We start from the raw sequence: 19932 nt of genomic DNA, 5'->3' as shown, positions 1-19932 counted from the left end.
ATTAAAGTGGGAAAAATGTTTTTTTAACCTCGTCTCTCTTTGCAATTCTACGTTTGTCTTTTCTCTCAGCTGCTTTTATGACTTTACTAAACCCTCAATAATATGCATGCGTATAAAAATGTATCTCTGTCGATGAACGAGATTAAAAATAAAGTTTAACGTCAATTATTTCGATAATTACAACGCTAACACTGTATTGTTTAAATATTATCATATTTTACAAATATTAAAGTTTATGATGCGTGGTTTTTATTTCTTAAACTTGGGTGGTTAATAACGAAAAAAATAGAATAAGTCATGGTAGAAGCTTGTCAGCCATAAAAGTCTGTGTATAAAAACTTTAAAAATGTCATTTTTAAACCTTTTTTTTCTAAGATACTAGCCGGTAGATCGTTTTCAAATTTTGAGAATACATCTATAAAGTACTCATTTGTGTATATACTAAGTTTCAAATCTTAAAATTGGAAATTTTTTTTTGCACAAGATTCTCTCAAACCTCCTTAATGCATTGAATTATTTGAATTCACGATTGCCATACGTAAATTTCCACCAACATTGATAAAATAAAAATTTTTTCAATTGCCTAAAAAGCTTATAAACCGGTCTGTCTTCGCAACTACATCTGCTTCCACTCAGGTAGTAAACCACAGGGGTGCCAGACATAGTTGAGATTCTTACTGAATAGAGGTAGTCGGAACGGAATTCGAGTTCTATTTTCTAAGAAGTACCCAGGAAACAAAACTGTCATGTCATGAATTTTTGACGGACACATCGACAAAGTAAATTAAGAATGCCCATGTATGTAACTGACCATTTCTGTACCCCTCAAGCCTGCACAGTATTCTTTATACAAAAAGCCACTTTAAAGTAACAGGTTCTGGTCGACGGAAAATTTAGATAACATAGATGTGAAAAATTTAAGAAATACATTGTTAAAAATATTTTGAATTTTTGTAGATAAAGTGCCATAAAATTTCAAAAATTTCTTGTAAAATCGATTTAAGTACGTTTTTTTCTGAATTTTCAAATTCAAACTTAAATTTCAAAACATTTGATTGAAATTTAGGAAAAAAATTTGAAAATTCAAAATATATTTTCAATTTTAAAATTCAATTATGAAATTTAATATAAGATTTTTAATTTTCAAATACATATTTTAATTTGAAAGATTATTTGAAAATTCAGTTAAAAACTTTTTAATTTTACAATCAAAATTTTGAAAATTCAAATTATTGTAATTGAAGACGTAGCCTATTCGTTGCAATTATTATTTAAATAATATTCTAAGAACTAAAATTGATGGTAAAAGTAACAATGACTAGAATATTATTTACTCATTTATAAATGATAAAGTTTTAATTTACAAATTAAATAATAATATGCAATAGTTTATTATTAAAAAAATAAAAAACAATGTTTATAGTGTAAATTTTTGAATTTTACATCATTATTGATAATTTCAAATACAGTTATTTAATTTTATAAGATAAAAAGTTTTTCAAATATTAATAAAAGAATTGAAATTAACTTTTTTATTTGTATTATTTGTATTATTTGAAACCTTACAATTAGATTTAAAAATCAATAACAGTTTCTTAAATTTAAAGAAACTAACTTTTTAAAATTAAGGATTACACTGTAAAAAATCCGGAGTGAATTCGGAGTGAAATTAAATCCGAATTCACTCCGCATTCACTCCGCCACTCGGAGTTCCGGAGTTTTAAAAAAAATCACTCCGCATGCGGAGTGAATTGGGAGTTTTTTTTAGCGGAGTGACGCGGATTTTATTTCACTCCCAATTCACTCCGGTCCGGAGTTTTAATACTTCCCAGGTAGAAAATTGTCTTAGTCGGACAAGTTTGAAACTTCAAAATAGCTTTATTTTAGCTTAACATCTAAGTCTTGTTTTGTAAGCTTTATTCTAGGTTGTTATTAGAATGAATTCTATGACATGACTTTAGAGTGTAACTAACCTGCAAATATACCTTGCTGTTAACTCTTTTTCCACGCGTATGATAAGAATTGTTCTAAGCTTGGATCCTAAACTTAAAACTACCTCATCTGCTAACATTACTCCAAGCGTACATTGAAAACTGAAGTTTGAGGTTAATTAGGAGTTTGTGTTATTGTTTATAAGTGATAAATAAGTTCAATTTTATTTGCAACATATATAAAGAAAAATATTTACTAAGAAAGTAAGTTTTGATTTTGATTTTTTGAATTTATTGAATCACAAGTTTTTAATGCTCATAACAAAAAAATTTGAATTTTTTAGAACGTCCTGACTCTCTTAAGTTAAATCAGTAAAAATGTTACTGATTTTTTCAGTAGTTACAAAATTTACTGAAAGATCAGTAGCTTTGAATAAATTTACTGACTAATCAGTGAATTTAGCTTCACGGCAGTAAAGAGTGCCATCTACTTGGAAGCTTGTTTGTTAGACAGAGGTTGATTGCAAGTTATAATCAAAGTTTATTATTTATATTGCAATATTATTAGGGTAACTTTAAAATATTTTAACAAACAAAAGTTAATTTATAATTTATATACTAATAAAACTTATATATTTTTCTCTATTCAATGTGACTAGAATAATTTTGAAATGTATTTGTAGTTAATTTACATCTAAGGTAATGCATAACCTCAAATCGTCTTATTAATTATTTTATGTTTTTAAATAAATATTATTATTATTTTCAGATAAATGTTTATAACTATTTTCAATGGAAAATTACTACAATTTAACAGACAATTACTTGATTAGATTGAAATGGAAGACTTATTAAATGAATTTTACTTTCAGTATGTGATTCAGTAAGTGAATCAATAATATTTTACTGATTTGCAATGATATACTTGGGACTATTTACATTAGTAAGTATTCACTAATTCAGATTTAGAGAGCACATTACAAGCATAAAACTCATTACGTTATAAATTATATTGTTAAAACGATGAATGACAACCATAAAAGAATATTTACTGTTTTATATTTCTAAAATATATATAACACTATACATTTAATGCCCAATATCTGATGTTTATGTACAAAAAAAAAAATCATGAAAAATTTTTCTCTGTAAACATGTTTTCAAACTTAAATTACCAAATCTATTCTAGCTAAGAATAAGATATATTTTTAACCTTATAGTAAGCTAAATTGTCACTGTTTATGCAAGCTAAAACTGCAAGCTTTATGTGAGCGATCCAAAGCGTTACCAACTGACCTTGTGTTAACCTTAGTTTGTTAGCTAATTTTAGGCTAAAACTGAAAAAATTAGCTTAATACAAGCTAATTCCATTGATTACTTTCTACCTGGGTTAACTAAATTTATATTAATGTATATTAAACTGCTAAACAATGTGTGTGTGTGTGTGTGTGTGTGTGTGTGTGTGTGTGTGTGTGTGTGTGTGTGTGTGTGTGTGTGTGTGTGTGTGTGTGTGTGTGTGTGTGTGTGTGTGTGTGTGTGTGTGCGAGTGTGTGTTTGCGTGCGTGTGTGGTTGGGTGTGTGCAGGTGTTTGTGTGCGTGTGTGCGAATGTGTGCTTGTGTGTGTTCGGATGTGTGCAAATATCTGCGTGTGTGTCCGCGTGTATGCAAATGTGTGTGTGTGTACAAATGTGTGCGTGTGTACAAATGTGGGTATGTATGCATGTGTGCAAATGTGTCTGTGTGCAAATGTGTGTGTGTGTGTGCAAATGTGTGCCTGTGTGCAAATGTGTGCGTGCGTGTGTGTGCGAGTGTGCGTGTATGTCTAAATATGTGTGTGCGTATGTGTGTGTGTATCAGCTGATCAATTATGTAATACACGAGTTTTTACTTCGATTTTATTGAGTGGAGTTATTTTTTATTAATAATATTTACAAAACTCCGCTCCGGAGTGAAATTCATTCCGAAGGGATTAAATTAATGAAAAATTATCTACTCCGCGAAAACTCCCCTGCGGAGTGAATTTCACTCCGAGGGGAGTGAATAATTAAAAATTTATTCACTCCGCATTCACTCCGGATTTAATCCGCATTCACTTCGCGAATTTTTTACAGTGTGTAATTTGAAAATTAAAAAATAATTTTTAAATTTTATAGAAAAATTTATTTAAAATTGAAAAATTGTACATTGAAATTCAGTAGGCGGTTTTGAAATTTCATATGAAATTTTGGAAATTAAAGTATTTCTCATTTTAAAATTCAAAAGAAATATTTGAAAAATGATGTAGCTGATATTAAAATTCATATATTAAACTTGAATGTTCATGACGAAGTTTTGAAAATTCATTTACAATAATAACTGAAATTGCAGTGACTTTTGTATTTGTTAATTGTTTCAAAGACATTTCATGAAAATTTAAGGTGAAATTTCTAACAGTGTACATTTAAAAAATTAGGCAACCAAAAAATAGGATTTGGGCGATACCACAGAAATTCGTTTCGCGAAAAATTATATAAGAAAAAATAAAATATAAGTGTAGAAAAAATAATTACCAATACAAGTTTTAAAAAAAAATTGTCCATAAAACTGAAAAATAATAATAATTTAAAACTAACTGTAGAATGAAATTTAATTTAAAATAATACGCTAAAGTCAAGTGTTTTTAAATCCAATTCTTGATGAAAAATTTTCTATCTACATTACAAATTACAATGAGCCACGTACCGTGAACGCCAAAAAAAATTCAACTAGAAAGAAAATATTTGTCTCGTTTTCGTATTTATAGAGAATTATTTTAAAATGATTAATTTTACGTGATATTATTGAAAATCGATTTGTTAAAACTAATAAAAAAAAATAGGGAATAAAAACCCTAAATCATGGTTTTATATAAATTGGAAAATCAAGATTCGAAAATCTACCTTTTTATTAAAATTATAAGAACTTACCCCATTGTTGATGATGCTGTTTATCATGGTAACTACTGTCTCCACTTAATTTATATTATTTATATAGTATTTTCAAAATTATTTAATTATTTTTTATAATACACGTTTAAATGTTTTATGCTAACATCGCAAAATGCGCAGGTATTTCAGTGGTTGAACTGCAGTACAAATATGAACCGGCATCGGCTATCCACTCGAAAAAGAACTCTAGGACTATGTTTGTTTGAGTTTGAAGTGATCTAAGCGGTGTTGAACTGATCCGTTCACGCATGCGCAAACCGCAGTTCCTAACTTGCTTTAGGGCGGATGTCTATGACGCAGATCCCAACGATACAGATGTGTCGATGATACAGATTCCCATTACACAGATTCCCGATGATGCAGATAATCAACCACCCAGATGACACAGATATAATTAAATCACCCAGATCCTGATGACACAGATTGAGTTTCTTACTTGCTGACGGTGGATCCAAAAAAAATATTCAGTGTTTTTTAATTCCAAAAGACGGCGCCAAAATATCAATAAATATACAACCCTGGCGGATCCGATTCCATTGAATCCCCTGAAATCCCACCGTGTAAATGAGAAAAAATTCCACACAACATACACTTAAATTACACCGTACTCCTCCGGGTTACACGATTTTTACCTGCTATTCCCACCGGAGCTTTGATGAAAGAAAGAGTACACCAATACTACACTGACTTTACACGACGACTGTTTCAGTGGAAATTTAAATTTTATGCTTAAATTACATCGTATTACACGATTTTGACTCGCTATTCCCACCGGAGCTTCAATAGAAGAAAGAGTACACTATAACTACACTTATTTTACACCACGGATGATTCAGAGGAAATGTAAATTGTACGCTTAAATTTCATTCTATACAACGTATTAAATAAATTGTAAATTTTTGTTCATATAGTAGAAACTCTATACTTTTTACAAAAATAATTTTTTTTTGTAAGTCCAAGTTTAATTTCTGAGAATTAATATTCATGAAAGCATTGGTAATAAATACTAATGCCACGATGTAAAATAGGATATACTATGATACCAACAAAAAAGGTACTCATCACTATGTCAAATGACAGAGGAGTACTCGTGCCAAAATTGCTTCCAGCATTGGAATATAACACTTCTGAAATAAGTCTCTTACTAGAGACACAACAACCCGTGGGCGCGATCACGTGGCGAGCATATCCGCATGAAAAAACTTTATATGTGAAAAAATATACTTAAAAATATATGAATATTATAATGTGATATATTGCACAATATATAAAATAATATTTATATTTTTGCTGTATCAAAATATGATAATACACTGGTCACAGAAATTAAGGGATAGAAAAAAAATCCGAAATTTTTAGGTGATTTTCAACATGCTGTAACTCGGTAAAAAATGGTCGTATAAAAAAACTAAAAAAAGCAAATTGTAGCCTCAAGTTTCTAGTTTTCAGATCTGGACCTTAAAATTTTTTATCATGTACGGTTCCCGAGTAATCATAAGAAAACCAACGAAAAAAAAATTTTCAAAATTTGCCGGTCTTTCAATACCTCTATGGGCGACAATAAATTTTTTTGAATAATCCGACTGTCTGACTTTTCTCGGAAATTTTATGCCCTTTAATTTGGTGGCCTTAAAAAGTCTCGACGACGATTTGGCGCCGAGTTATCATTGATCAAAGCAAAAAAGTCCATTTTGGCTTTGATAATCAATAACTCCGGATGTATTGGTCGTACAGAAAATGGAAGCAGGGTTTTGAAAACTGGAAAACATTCTCTATAAGGCTAAATTAGTGGCATTTGATAGAAAAATTTTTTTTAAAGCGATATTGTTTGGTAAAAAACAGGTTAAAATTCACAAATTTAAGGATATTCGGAAATCTTGCTATAACTTTGGAAATAACGTATGAACATAGGAAATCTTTCCTATGTTCATGGTTCGTAATACGAAATTTATATTTTTCTCAATTTATCTATAAATTGTCTTATTGAGAGGTTTGCATGTTTAGGTTTCCACTATATTTAAATGACCATTTAAATAAAAAATACCAAAAATCGAAGAAAATCGGAAAAATCAATTTTTGAAACCGTCCGATTTGGCGTGGAATGCCCCATATAGATAAATTTTTTTTTGTTATATTTTCATGAAAAAATAATATGATGTCCAAAAAAAACATTTAATAAATGAAAATTAAATTATTAATTTAACAAATCATATACTGCAAAGATATCTTGAATTTTCATATGTATAATTCAATTTATTTCAGAAACAACAGATTTTACAGCCTTGACTTACAGGACCTTTTTTGTAGCAAATTTGATTTCCTACAAATTTGTCATTTACTTTTTTTCGGTAACTACAATATTTTCTACGAAAAACTCAAAAAATACGCAAAAATCGCTAAAAATCGACTTTTACATTTTTTAACTCTGACCCCGTTCCTGTCACATAAATTTTACTGTAGGAACTTTTGAAGTATAAAGGTTCCCCTACAACTTCTGCCTATGGACAGTAAAAAAACGTGAAATGCAGCAGAGCTATAGATAATTAAAAAAAAAAACCTCCACTTTACATGCTAAATGAATGGGAAAATTTCAAATTCAATTAGCGAGTTCTTAAAATTAAAATTAAGGGCTCAAATTTTGTGGAAAATTTTTTTTTTTATGTCTAGAACAATATTCCGTCAATGGACCAAAAAAAAAAAAATAGTCGTTTCAAATGAGCCACCCTAATATATTTATATATATATATATATATATATATATATTAGGGTGGCGCAAAAAAACCGACTATTTTTTTTTTGATCTCGCATGAAAATTTGTTGGTTTACGATGTTTTAAGAAGCCTCTCCAAAATCAGCTCGATAAAAAATTTTCAAGAGGTCTCTCACGAATTTTGAAAATATCAAAAATACTCGAAGTTCAGATTTTTATTTCTAAATTTTTTTCTTTCTCGTGGCAGCAATAGTTTATGTTTGTAAAATCATGACTATGCTGATAATTTCAGCCCAAAATCTAAATATTCGAACGGCGCTCAAGAATTTTGAATATTAGCTGATAATATGTAACTAATAGTTTGAATTAGTTTTTATATTTTTTTATAACTCAATTATTGTCATTTCACTTAAATATAACTTTTGCGTAACCAAAAATATACAGGACAGTCTTAAACAATCAAATTTGGTAAGTTTTGAATAAGCGAAAAAACCTACAAATTGAATTAAAAAATAAAAAAGTATGTAAAAAACTTGATATTTCTATTTCTCGGGTTATATTTTCAATCATTGTCATGCAAATTGATGGTGAAAAAATCGAGAAGCTTTATTATTAATATTTAAGAGTCGCTCAAAAACGTCCAAAAGACAGCACTCGGAAACATTCAAAATTCTTGAGCGAGGTTTAAATATTTAAATTTTGGGCTGAAATTCTCAGCGTAGTCATGATTTCACAAATATAAACTATTGCTGCCACGAGAAAGAAAACAATTTAGAAATAAAAATCCGAATTTCGATTATTTTTCATATTTTCGAAATTCGTGAGCGACCTCTTGAAAATTTTTTATCGAGCTCATTTTTGGAGAGGCTTCTCAAAACATCGTAAACCAACAAATTTTCATGCGAGATCGAAAAAAAAAAAATATTCGGTTGTTTTGCGCCACCCTAATATATATATATATATATATATATATATATATATATATATATATATATATATATATATATATTAGGGTGGTCCTTATTTTGGACATATTTGAATTTCTATGCTCCCAGAGGCTTATGTGGTTCGAAATAAATAAAAAAAAATATACTCAAAGGTTCAGGTCTCTATCTCAATTTTAACCCGTGCCGCACAGCGATGTAAGTTTCCCATTTAAATAACACGGGGTTTTAGGCATTGAACAATTAATTTTTTATTCCGGCTAAAGTAATTGTTCGAAAAATTTGAAACTCTGTAGACTTTATCCTTATATTACCAGCTACTCCTCAGAATTTTTACAGATTTTCAGCTACTATAAATTTGGAAGTACAGCATGATGAAAAAACAGAAAAAAATTATTTTTTTTATTTTTAGCTAAAATTTTTTCAAATAACATATGAAATTACTCTGCATCCTTATGAGAAGTTCTTACTTTTTTTCATTCTCGCAACTAAGTGGGTGAACGGTATATCTTTGTTGCACTAATACAGTAATCAGGAACTTTGCATTAGTGTGCAGTAAAGTGTTCCTTAAAAGGATTTTTTGAATTTATTACGATCACTTTACAAACGGCTTCAATTGCGACTGAAAAAAATTCCCTTCAAAAGTTTGAGCTCTTAATTCCAACGGGATCACGTGCCTCAAATTTTGTTTTTGTGATTTTTCAAGTTTATTATATTTATTTATAGAAGCGATCTATTTTATTAATAAGTTATTATAGTTAGAAAATTGTAAATAAATAATTATTCCGATATTATAATACACAAAACTATCAACCTTTTGTTTATTATTTATAGCTCAAAACAAATAATAAACTTAAAGGTGAGCAGCTTATTTAAGCAAATATTGAAAGAAATTTAATTTATTGATAATATTTATTGAATGTTATACTAAGGCATAGTATGATTAGTGGCATAGATATATCGATCTCAGATATCAATTGAATGCATTATGTATTTATGAAAAAGACACAAAGTCAAATAACATAAAAAATAAAATTTCTTGAAAAAATCACAAAAAAAAAATCGGTCTGTCAGTTGACCCTGCGGGCCAGCCCCAAAACTTCCCGCTGTTTTCGAGCTCGCTGAGCTCGAAAACATTATTGTGAATATATTTTCGAGCTCTTCGAGCTCGCAAATATTTTTGTATGCCATTGTTTTGTAAAAAACCATTTTTTAGCATTTCTTTCTTCCACGATATCTCGCGAACGAATTAACCGATTTTGATGGTTGAGGTGGCAATCGACGCGTTTTATCAAGTTCTGAAGGTGATCAAATTTTGAAATTGATTTATTTAGCCGTTTTTGAGAAATTTCAAAAAAACCAAGGAAAAAATTTTTTTTGAATTCTTTCGTCAACGGTTTCTCTTGAACGAATGAACCGATTTTGATGGTTGAGGTGGCATTCGATGCGGCTTATAGAGTTTTAGAGCTGATTAGATTTTGGAATCAATCCATCGAGCAAATTAGAAGTTATCCAAATAAAACATTTTTGAAAAAATTTTATTTTTGAAATATCTCTGAACGCCCCCTACCGATTAAGTTCAAATTTCTACGGCCTCAAGACATTAACAAGCCGCGTCGAATGACACCTCAACGATCAAAATCGGTTCATCCGTTCAAGAGTTATGAATATTTACATACATACATACGTACGTACGTACGTACACACATACATACACTCGGACATCATCGTGAAATTAGTCAGGATAGCTTCCTAGGACCTCGAAACGTCGACATCTGATGGAAATTCGATTTTCGTAAATCGGACCGAAACCAATAACTTCCCGAATTTTTGAAAATTTACAATTTTCTTAGCGGGAAGTTAAAAAATTTTGCAGTAACTCTTCCCTTTAGAATTAAGAGCTTAAACTTCAAGGGAATTTTTCATGTTGTAATTGCAACTATTTTGAGAGGTGATCGTAATAAATTCGAAAAATCTTTTTAAGATATACTCTACTGCTCATTAACGCACTATTGTCTTATTTAGCGAAGTGCGCTTTAATTTTTTGAAAATATTCGTTTGGTCATAAGAAAAACTCGTCCAAAGTCCTGATTACTGTATTAGTGCAACACAGATATGCCGTTCACCCACTTGGTTGGAACTTTTGATAAGGATGCAGAGTGGTTTGACATGTTATTTAAAACAAATTTTAGATAGAAATAAAAAAATTTTGTTTTCTTTTTTTTCATCATGCTCTACCCCCAAAATTATGGTAGCTGAAAATCTGTCAAAATTCTGAGGAGCAGCTGGTAATATAAGGATAAAGTCTACAGAGTTTCAAATTTTTCGAACAATTACTTTAGCCGGAATAAAAAATTAATTGTTCAATGCCAAAAACCCCGTGTTATTTAAATAGGAAACTTACATCGCTGTGCGGCACGGGTTAAAATTAAGATAGAGACCTGAAACGTTGAGGATATTTTTTTTTATTTATTTCGAACCACATAAGCCTCTGGGAGCATAAAAATTCGAAAATGTCCAAAATAAGGACCACCCTAATATATATATATATATATATATATATTCTGGGTGTCCCAGAATATATATATATATATATATATTCTGGGTGTCCCAGAAGTAAAGGTACAAAAAAAATAGGCATATACATCTCGTAAATCTGAGTAGGAAGTCCTTTTGCCATTTTTGCATCTGAAGCAGCTGTAATTAGTTATTAATTAAAAACCATCAGCCAATCAGTGATCAGGATACAGACGAATGTCAAGGAGTGGGAAAAAAGTGAGCAGCAAGATCCATGACCCTTCTTTACCTGAAGGTACCTGCTGCTTGCCCAAAATAGACCCATAGAAAAAATAATTATTTGTAGGTAAGAAAATAATTTTGGTCACGAACTTTTTCAAAAATTTTTCAAAAATTGTTTTTTGTCTAAATCGTTTTGATAATATTCCTGCAATTAACAAGCTTCAGAAACTTATTCTTCAATGAGAAATTTTTGCCCATTTGATCTATTAATAACTATGAAAAATAATTTTATCGGGGCCTTGCTCTCAAAGTTTGTGACAAAAATTATTTTCTTACCTACAAATAATTTTTTTTCTATGGGTCTATTGAGTACAAGCAGCAGGTACCTTCAGTTAAAGAAGGGTCATGGATCTTGCTGCTTACTTTTTTCCCACTCCTCGGCATTCTTCTGTATCCTGATCACTGATTGGCTGATGGTTTTTAATTAATAACTAATTACAGCTGCTTCAGATGCAAAAATGGCAAAGGAACTTCCTACTCAGATTTACGAGATGTAAACGAGAAATTTTTATTCTGTCAACTATCAATCAAACTTAAATCTCCAATACTTAAAAAATGTTTAAAGGTTTCGGCAGCAATTTAAAAGTATAAAGTATCAATTTAATTATTTGAGTTACGTAATTCCATAAACTTTTCTTAATTAAAAGTGTAGAACAGACTAGAGGATCAGACTACAATCCATCGATAACCAAAGTTAAGCAGCATCGACATGGGACATTAATTGGACGGGTGACCGCGTAGTAAAATAGTAGTCAACGGATAATAATTTTTTTTTTTATTATTTATTTAATTGTAACCGACATTTATATTGATAAAGACAATAAATCCTAATTAAAATACTTAATTAATAATTTACAGATATTCTATATGAGATTCTAAAAATTACTATATTCGTTCATGCATGGTTATATATAATCATATCTGTTCATATATAAACAGATCGTTATGTATGATCAGACGTGGCCAATTTTTGGATCTGATCATATATAGACAATTATGCATGATCATATATGATTAGACAAAATCTTTTTTCATCGGGCAAATATTGAAAGAAATTTAATTTATTGATAATATTTATTAAATGTTGAACTAAGAAATAATATGATTAGTGGCATAGATATACCGATCTCAGATATCAATTAAATGCATTATGTATTTTTTAAAAAGTCACAAAGTCAAATAACAAACGAAAATATTTCTTGAAAAAATCACAAAAAAAATTTTGCCGTAACTCTTCCCGTTAGAATTAAGAGCTTAAACTTTACGGGAAAGTATTTCTGTTGTAATTGGAAAAAAAAGCTCCTGATTACTGCATTATAATACTATAACACTATAGTGCAACAAAGATATGCCGTTTACCCACTTGGGTGCAAGAATGAAAAAAAGGAAGAACTACTGATAAGGATGCAGAGTGATTTGATATGTTATTTAAAAAAAAATTTTAGATAGAAAAAAAAAAATTTTTTTTCTTTTTTTTCATCATCCTGTACCCCCAAAATTATAGTAGCTGAAAATCTGTAAAAATTCTTAGGAACAGCTCCTAATATAAGGATAAAGTCTACAGAGTTTTAAATTTTTCGAACAATTATTTTAGCCGGAATAAAAAATTAATTGTTCAATGCCAAAAACCTCGTGTTATTTAAATGGGAAACTTACATCGCTGTGCGGCACGGGTTAAAATTGAGATAGAAACCTGAAACTTTGAGGATGTTTTTTTTATTTATTTTGAACCACATGGGCCTCTGGGAGCATAAAAATTCGAAAATGTCCAAAATAAGGACCACCCTAATATATATAAAGACTATAATTTTCAATATATCGAGAAAAATATAATTTTTAATATATTCGAAAAATATAACTTCCCGGGAAAAAATGATCAGACCTGACCATGCGTGTTCATGTATGATCAGGCCTGAAATTAGACCTGATCATGCCTGTTCATGTATGATTAGGCCTGAAATTAGACATGTTCAGGCCTGATCATGCCTGTTCATGTCTGAAGCGTTAAATACAGTCAGGTCTGATCATGCCTGTTCATACCTGTCCATGCCTGGTCATGTCTGTTCATGCCTGTTCATGTCTGAAGCGTTAAATACGCTCAGGCCTGATCATACCTGTCCATGCCTGTTTATGCCTGGTCATATATGTTCATGTCTGTTCATGTCTGCTCATAGATCTAAAATTTTGTTGACCAAGAATCTATCACGTATAAGATTTTTATTACTTGAAGTTCATACGAAACTTACTTTTCAATTAAATCTCTTAGGTCAGTGGGTAGCGAGTTACACTTTCGAGCGCAAGGTCCACGGTTCAAATCCTGCACACGCCCGAATTTTTTATTTTTTTTATTTTTATAGCAATAATTATATACATGTATAATTGAATATAGTTATACATAATTATATATAATTATATAGGGCCATTTTTTATATATAATTTTTTTACCCAGATGGGCATGAACAGACATGAACATACCTGATCAGACCTGAACATGCCTGATCAGGCATGGTCATTTTTCATGTCTGATCAGGCCTGAAGACTCATGCCTGTTCATGTCTGATCAGGTCTGATCATTTTTTCCCGGGTTCAATATACCGCAAACCATAGATTTAAACATATAAGTTCTTCCATGTATGATCAATTATATACAGACAATATATCACTAATTATATGAGTCAAAATATATATAAGTTTTACTATATTATACTTTATAAATTACATATATACCATCCATATATGACAAAAATATATTGAGCATTATATGAGATAATATATATAAAGAAATATAAAACGTAATATAAAGAGAAATATATTATTAAGAATATATAATCCAATATATGTAGAAAACATATATTCATAAATATATATATTTTTGCCGCCATATATTTATCACATATTCACCATATATATTTTCATATATTTTTAACAATATATAGCTTTTCCATGCGGGTAGAACTACTTCCGCTGCTGCTTATAGCACCGGTGACCTCCCTCTCCTACATATGAGGCATTCCATGCCAAATCGTCCTACTAATGACTTTTGCATCTTCGCTTTCGCTGAAATTGGGGCACTTTTTTGTACCCCTAGAAAAAGCTTTTCATGAATTTTTTCAAATTTTTTCATCGAGCCAATCGGGAGATATGAATTTTATGAGATTTCGGGGATTTTTTTTTTAAATAGCCATAACTTAGTGGAAAGTTGTCCGATTTGGATCTTCTTTTTTTCAAAATTCGTGTTTTTTGATGAATTCTCTAAAAAAATTATGCAAAAAATTATTTATTATGTATTTGATTGTTTTTTTTTAATTTTAAACTTAAAACAGCGATTTTAAGATTGTTTGTATCCTTCGATTTTTTTTTTTAAATTATCAAAAATATTACTCCCCAAAACACGAATTTTAAGCATAGTCTCGTAATGGGACAATGATCGGTTATAATTTTTTTTTAATTTTGAAATTAATTATATTTTTTTTTATGTCTTATTTTATTATTTATGTATTATTATACGCGGTTTTATGAGATGATATCTGAAAGAATACCATACATTATGATAATAAACAATTAAAGTCTAAATTTAAAGTTCTAGGTTTAATTTTATTTATAACTTTTATAAGGTTTCTTTTATTTTTTTTGGCGTTTAAATATTTTACAAGAATAAGTCTCAGTTGAGCTAGATATCAGTTTCATTGTAAGAGATCCATCTGTATTTGGCATAGCGCAATGATACTTTTGTGTACCGGTGATGGTTTTAGCTTTGGAATAACGTATACACTAATGCAAAAAATTAAAAGAGCAGAAAAATTTTATAAATTTTTTATTGATTTTTGGAAGGCTGTAACTTAGTGAAAAATGATTGTATCGAGATTGAAAAAAAAGCATTTTACAGCTTGAAATTTCTAGTTTTGGTGCATTTTTTTCAAAATTTTTTAAAAGCTCCGGTTATTGCGCAAACATGAGAAATACCGCGAGACAAAAAATTTCTTTTCCGAAATTTTTTTTCTTTTCCGAAGAGCCCACGGACCGCGAAAAAATTTTTTCAACTAAACGAATGCATAGTTCGTTTAGCAAATTTATTCAGCTTCAATTTGGTTTTTTTTTTAACCTCGTAGGACGATTGTCGCAGAGATATCAGCCTTCAAACAGCAAATGATCCTTTTGGCTTTGATCATCGATATTTCAGGTACCAATGATCGCACAGAAAGTTGAAGGGCGGCGGTGAAAACTTGAATAAATTCCCTACAAGACCCTGTCATCATTTTTTGAAAAAAAATTTTTTTTTTTGTTTTTAACATCCATTAGAAGTAAGCACAAAAAATGACTTTTTTTGGTTTTTTAGTAAATCAACCGCTACTCTACAAATATCGATAAAAAAAATAATGTTGCCAGGGACTTTTTCAACTTAATGTACGCCCAAGACCCCTGTAAATTTTTAAATTGATCCATCGAACCGATTTTTGGGAATCATCGATCAAATTTTTGCTAAACAATTAAAGAGCAAGTTTTGTTCCTTTAATTGTGTAATCATAACCAAAATGAAAAAAATTTTTTTTTTCGACTTTTCTCAAATTTTTGCGTTGGTAACTCAGCAAATGCATTGAAATGACAAAAAAATTAAAAAATTTCCAAAAAATGTCAAAAAAAATCGAAGAAAAAAGAAATTGAAACTTTTTTTTTGTGTTCTAAATTTTGTTTTTGACATTTTTTTGGAAATTTTTTAATTTTTTTGTCATTTCAATGCATTTGCTGAGTTACCAACGCAAAAATTTGAGAAAAGTCGAAAAAAAAAATTTTTTTCATTTTGGTTATGATTACACAATTAAAGGAACAAAACTTGCTCTTTAATTGTTTAGCAAAAATTTGATCGATGATTCCCAAAAATCGGTTCGATGGATCAATTTAAAAATTTACAGGGGTCTTGGGCGTACATTAAGTTGAAAAAGTCCCTGGCAACATTATTTTTTTTATCGATATTTGCAGAGTAGCGGTTGATTTACTAAAAAACCAAAAAAAGTCATTTTTTGTGCTTACTTCTAATGGATGTTAAAAACAAAAAAAAAAAATTTTTTTTCAAAAAATGATGACAGGGTCTTGTAGGGAATTTATTCAAGTTTTCACCGCCGCCCTTCAACTTTCTGTGCGATCATTGGTACCTGAAATATCGATGATCAAAGCCAAAAGGATCATTTGCTGTTTGAAGGCTGATATCTCTGCGACAATCGTCCTACGAGGTTAAAAAAAAACCAAATTGAAGCTGAATAAATTTGCTAAACGAACTATGCATTCGTTTAGTTGAAAAAATTTTTTCGCGGTCCGTGGGCTCTTTGGAAAAGAAAAAAAATTTCGGAAAAGAAATTTTTTGTCTCGCGGTATTTCTCATGTTTGCGCAATAACCGGAGCTTTTAAAAAATTTTGAAAAAAATGCACCAAAACTAGAGATTTCAAGCTGTAAAATGCTTTTTTTTCAATCTCGATACAATCATTTTTCACTAAGTTACAGCCTTCCAAAAATCAATAAAAAATTTATAAAATTTTTCTGCTCCTTTAATTTTTTGCATTATGTATTTAAAGTCTCCGTTGCTTTTTCATAATCTGCAGTAGTTGAATATCTTACTTTTATTTTTGGCAAGTTATTTGGTTGCACAGCCCATTGATACAATTCTTGGGGGTTTGACATTCGTTTATCAAATGGTAGTTAAAGACTAGCTCTTGCTGCAGCTCGTTTTAGTGTTCCTCCTACACCGTCACAAGGTCCTTTGCCATGGTAACTGGCAAAGAAATGCCATTCAGCATTTACTCCAAAATCTTCTTTGTGATAATATAAATTAACAAAGTTTTTGAAGTTTTTGAATTGTTGCGGAGCTCCATCGGAAAAGTAATAGATCTTTTTAGCAGTATCGGACAAAGACTTTATAAAATCAGTAACGATTTTCAAAAAGACGTTAACTGCAGTCGAGTCATGTATGTTACAGTCCGATATGATCACTAAACTTCTGTGCAATAATTCGTTATTGTTCTTAAAATAAATTTTAACTTATAGTCACTTAATTTTTAGAAGCGTATCGCGGAATGTAATTAAGAATCAAAACGAATGTCAGATGTCAGGCGAACGCAGCACCACATAGTGGTTGAGTGGTTAAATACTAACGACACCAGTGACCATCACAAATGTTCTTTTTTTTGTATATGGGTCATTTCAAACCAAATTACCAGATTTTGAAAATTCAATTTTTAGATTCAGTAGATTTTTTTGTTTTTGTACGAATCAAAAGACACCTACCCCTAAATTTTTAGCCCTTAATTTTAAAAATCCTCGAAGATATTAATTTGTGAATATCGCAAAAAAATAACGGAATGGTAATTTTCAGAAATTATGAACTACTGATTAGTTAATATTTTATATATTCTGGCTAGTTATTATTCTTTATATTGAAATTTCGGTAGGAAATCGCCAATAGTACATAAATAATAAAAAAAGACATAAAAAAAATGTTATTAATTTCAAAATTAAAAAAAAATTATAACCGATCATTATCCCATTACGAGACTAGGCTCAAAATTCGTGTTTTGGGGAGTAATATTTTTGATAATTTAAAAAAAAAATCGAAGGATACAAACAATCTTAAAATCGCTGTTTTAAGTTTAAAATTAAAAAAAAATAACCAAATACATAATAAATCATTTTTTGCATAAATTTTTTAGAGAATTAATCAAAAAACAAGAATTTTGAAAAAAAAAAAAGATCCAAACCGGACAACTTTCCACTAAGTTATGGCTATTTAAAAAAAAAATCCCCGAAATCTTATAAAATTCATATCTCCCGATTGGCTGGATGAAAAAATTTGAAAAAATTCATGAAAAGCTTTTTTCTAGGGGTACAAAAAAGTGCCACAATTTCAGCGAAATCGAAGATGCAAAAGTCATCAGTAGAACGATTTGGCATGGAATGCCCCATATATACATATATATCTCTCTTTACTCCCGAGTTATTTTTCTCTTAGTTAAAGCATTTTTTTTTTTTTTTTTTGGTTGGAGCATATAAAAATTTTTGCACTTAAAAAATTGTACTTATTTCGAGAAAATTTATTGTCTTCAAATCAAAAAATGAAATATTGTTTCAAAAAACTAACACATCTTTCTTTAAGAAAATATCTCTCATGTTTAGAAAAAAAAACTCTTAAAACAAGTAAAAACTTTTTTTGTTGAAGCATAAAAATATGTTGACTTGAGGAAAAAAAAATTTTGATTTAAGATAATTATTTACTACGTGCAAGAAAATTTCAATTTTCTGAATCGTTAAACAAAATCTCTTGTATCAAGATTAATTTTCTTGGTTCAAGTGAACTGTATTACTTTGTGAAAAATAAGTTGTAGAAAGTGAAATGATTTACATAAAAGACTCTATCACATTTTAAGATAAGTCTGATAGTTTCGCCGAAAAACTCAAATAATACTAAAATTTACTATGAATCAAACTTTGACCTCGAATAACTTTCAAAAAATTAACTTTATTGAAAAATTATAAGAGACTTTTTTTGTAGAACGTTCAATTTTCAGCACAAGTATTCATTGATTTTTCCGATACACTAATTCCCTGGTGAGTGATAGAATTCTAAACTGTGAAAAAATATTTTTCCTATGTTATTTAAATCAGAAATCGAAAAATGCGATGGACTGCCTCTAAAACTTGAATTTAAGAGCCGATCTTTTGACAGAATTTTTATTTTAATATATTTCATCAATTTCTGGTGGTACCCAAAAAAAAAATGTTGTTTTCCGGCACACCCTAATTATTATATTATAAAATAATTACAACTTTTAGTATTGATTACAAATACATTTTACAATTATCTAATAATCTTGCACCAAGTAAATAATTATTTTGATAATTTTATCTTATGTCAAAATATTTTTTTTTCAAATCAACATATTTTTATGCTTAAATTGAAATGATTTCAATTACTTAAAGTGTTTTTATTTCTTAGTATGAGAGATATTTTTTTTAAGAAAGTTTTTCGTTAAAAGTGAAAATGAATTGTATTTATTAATCAAACAATTGAAAGCAAAATATACACTAATCCAGAAAATTAAAGGAACAAGAAAATTTTATAAATTTTTTTAGTGATTTTTGGAAGGCTGTATTTTCGTGAAAAATGATCGTATCGAAAAAATTAAAAAAGCAAATTGAAGCTTGAAATCTCTAATTTAAAGATCTTCCAGCAAAATAATTTTTTGAGCTACGGTTTTTGCGGAATCATAAGAAATAGCTCGAGACAAAATTTTCCTAAATTTTTTGGTTTTGGTTTTTGGGTCTACGGGGTCGGGAAAATTGTTTGGCTCGTTTAGGAACTTTATTCATCTACAATTTGCTTCTTTTTTGTTTATTTGTACGACAATTTGCTGCTGAGAAATCAGCCTTATAATAAAAAAGGATCTTTTTGTCCTCGATTATCGATATCTCAGTAACTAATGGTCGCACAGTGATTTTGAGGGCAGCTTTAGAACTTGAATTAATACCCCACAAGCCTCATTTCCGATTTAAAAAAAAAAAAAAATTTTTTTTCATCCTTAATATTAATTTGAAA

At 29.4% G+C, this 19932-nt stretch overlaps 1 long non-coding RNA gene across 1 annotated transcript in view; it reads right to left on the bottom strand.

Moving 5' to 3' along the window:
• Window positions 1–5070, bottom strand: part of LOC130671872 (uncharacterized) — a 151886-nt gene extending 146816 nt beyond the window's left edge. The window contains exon 1 of the long non-coding RNA XR_008990601.1: window positions 4877–5070. This is a non-coding gene — a long non-coding RNA (uncharacterized LOC130671872). The remainder of the gene's footprint in view (window positions 1–4876) is intronic.
• Between the last annotated feature and the right edge of the window lie 14862 nt (window positions 5071–19932).

This window comes from Microplitis mediator, chromosome 7 (genome assembly GCF_029852145.1).
Source record: "Microplitis mediator isolate UGA2020A chromosome 7, iyMicMedi2.1, whole genome shotgun sequence".
Taxonomy (NCBI): domain Eukaryota; kingdom Metazoa; phylum Arthropoda; class Insecta; order Hymenoptera; family Braconidae; genus Microplitis; species Microplitis mediator.
The sequence above is the reverse complement of the archived record's forward strand: the minus strand, read 5'-3'. Positions and strand labels throughout refer to the sequence as shown.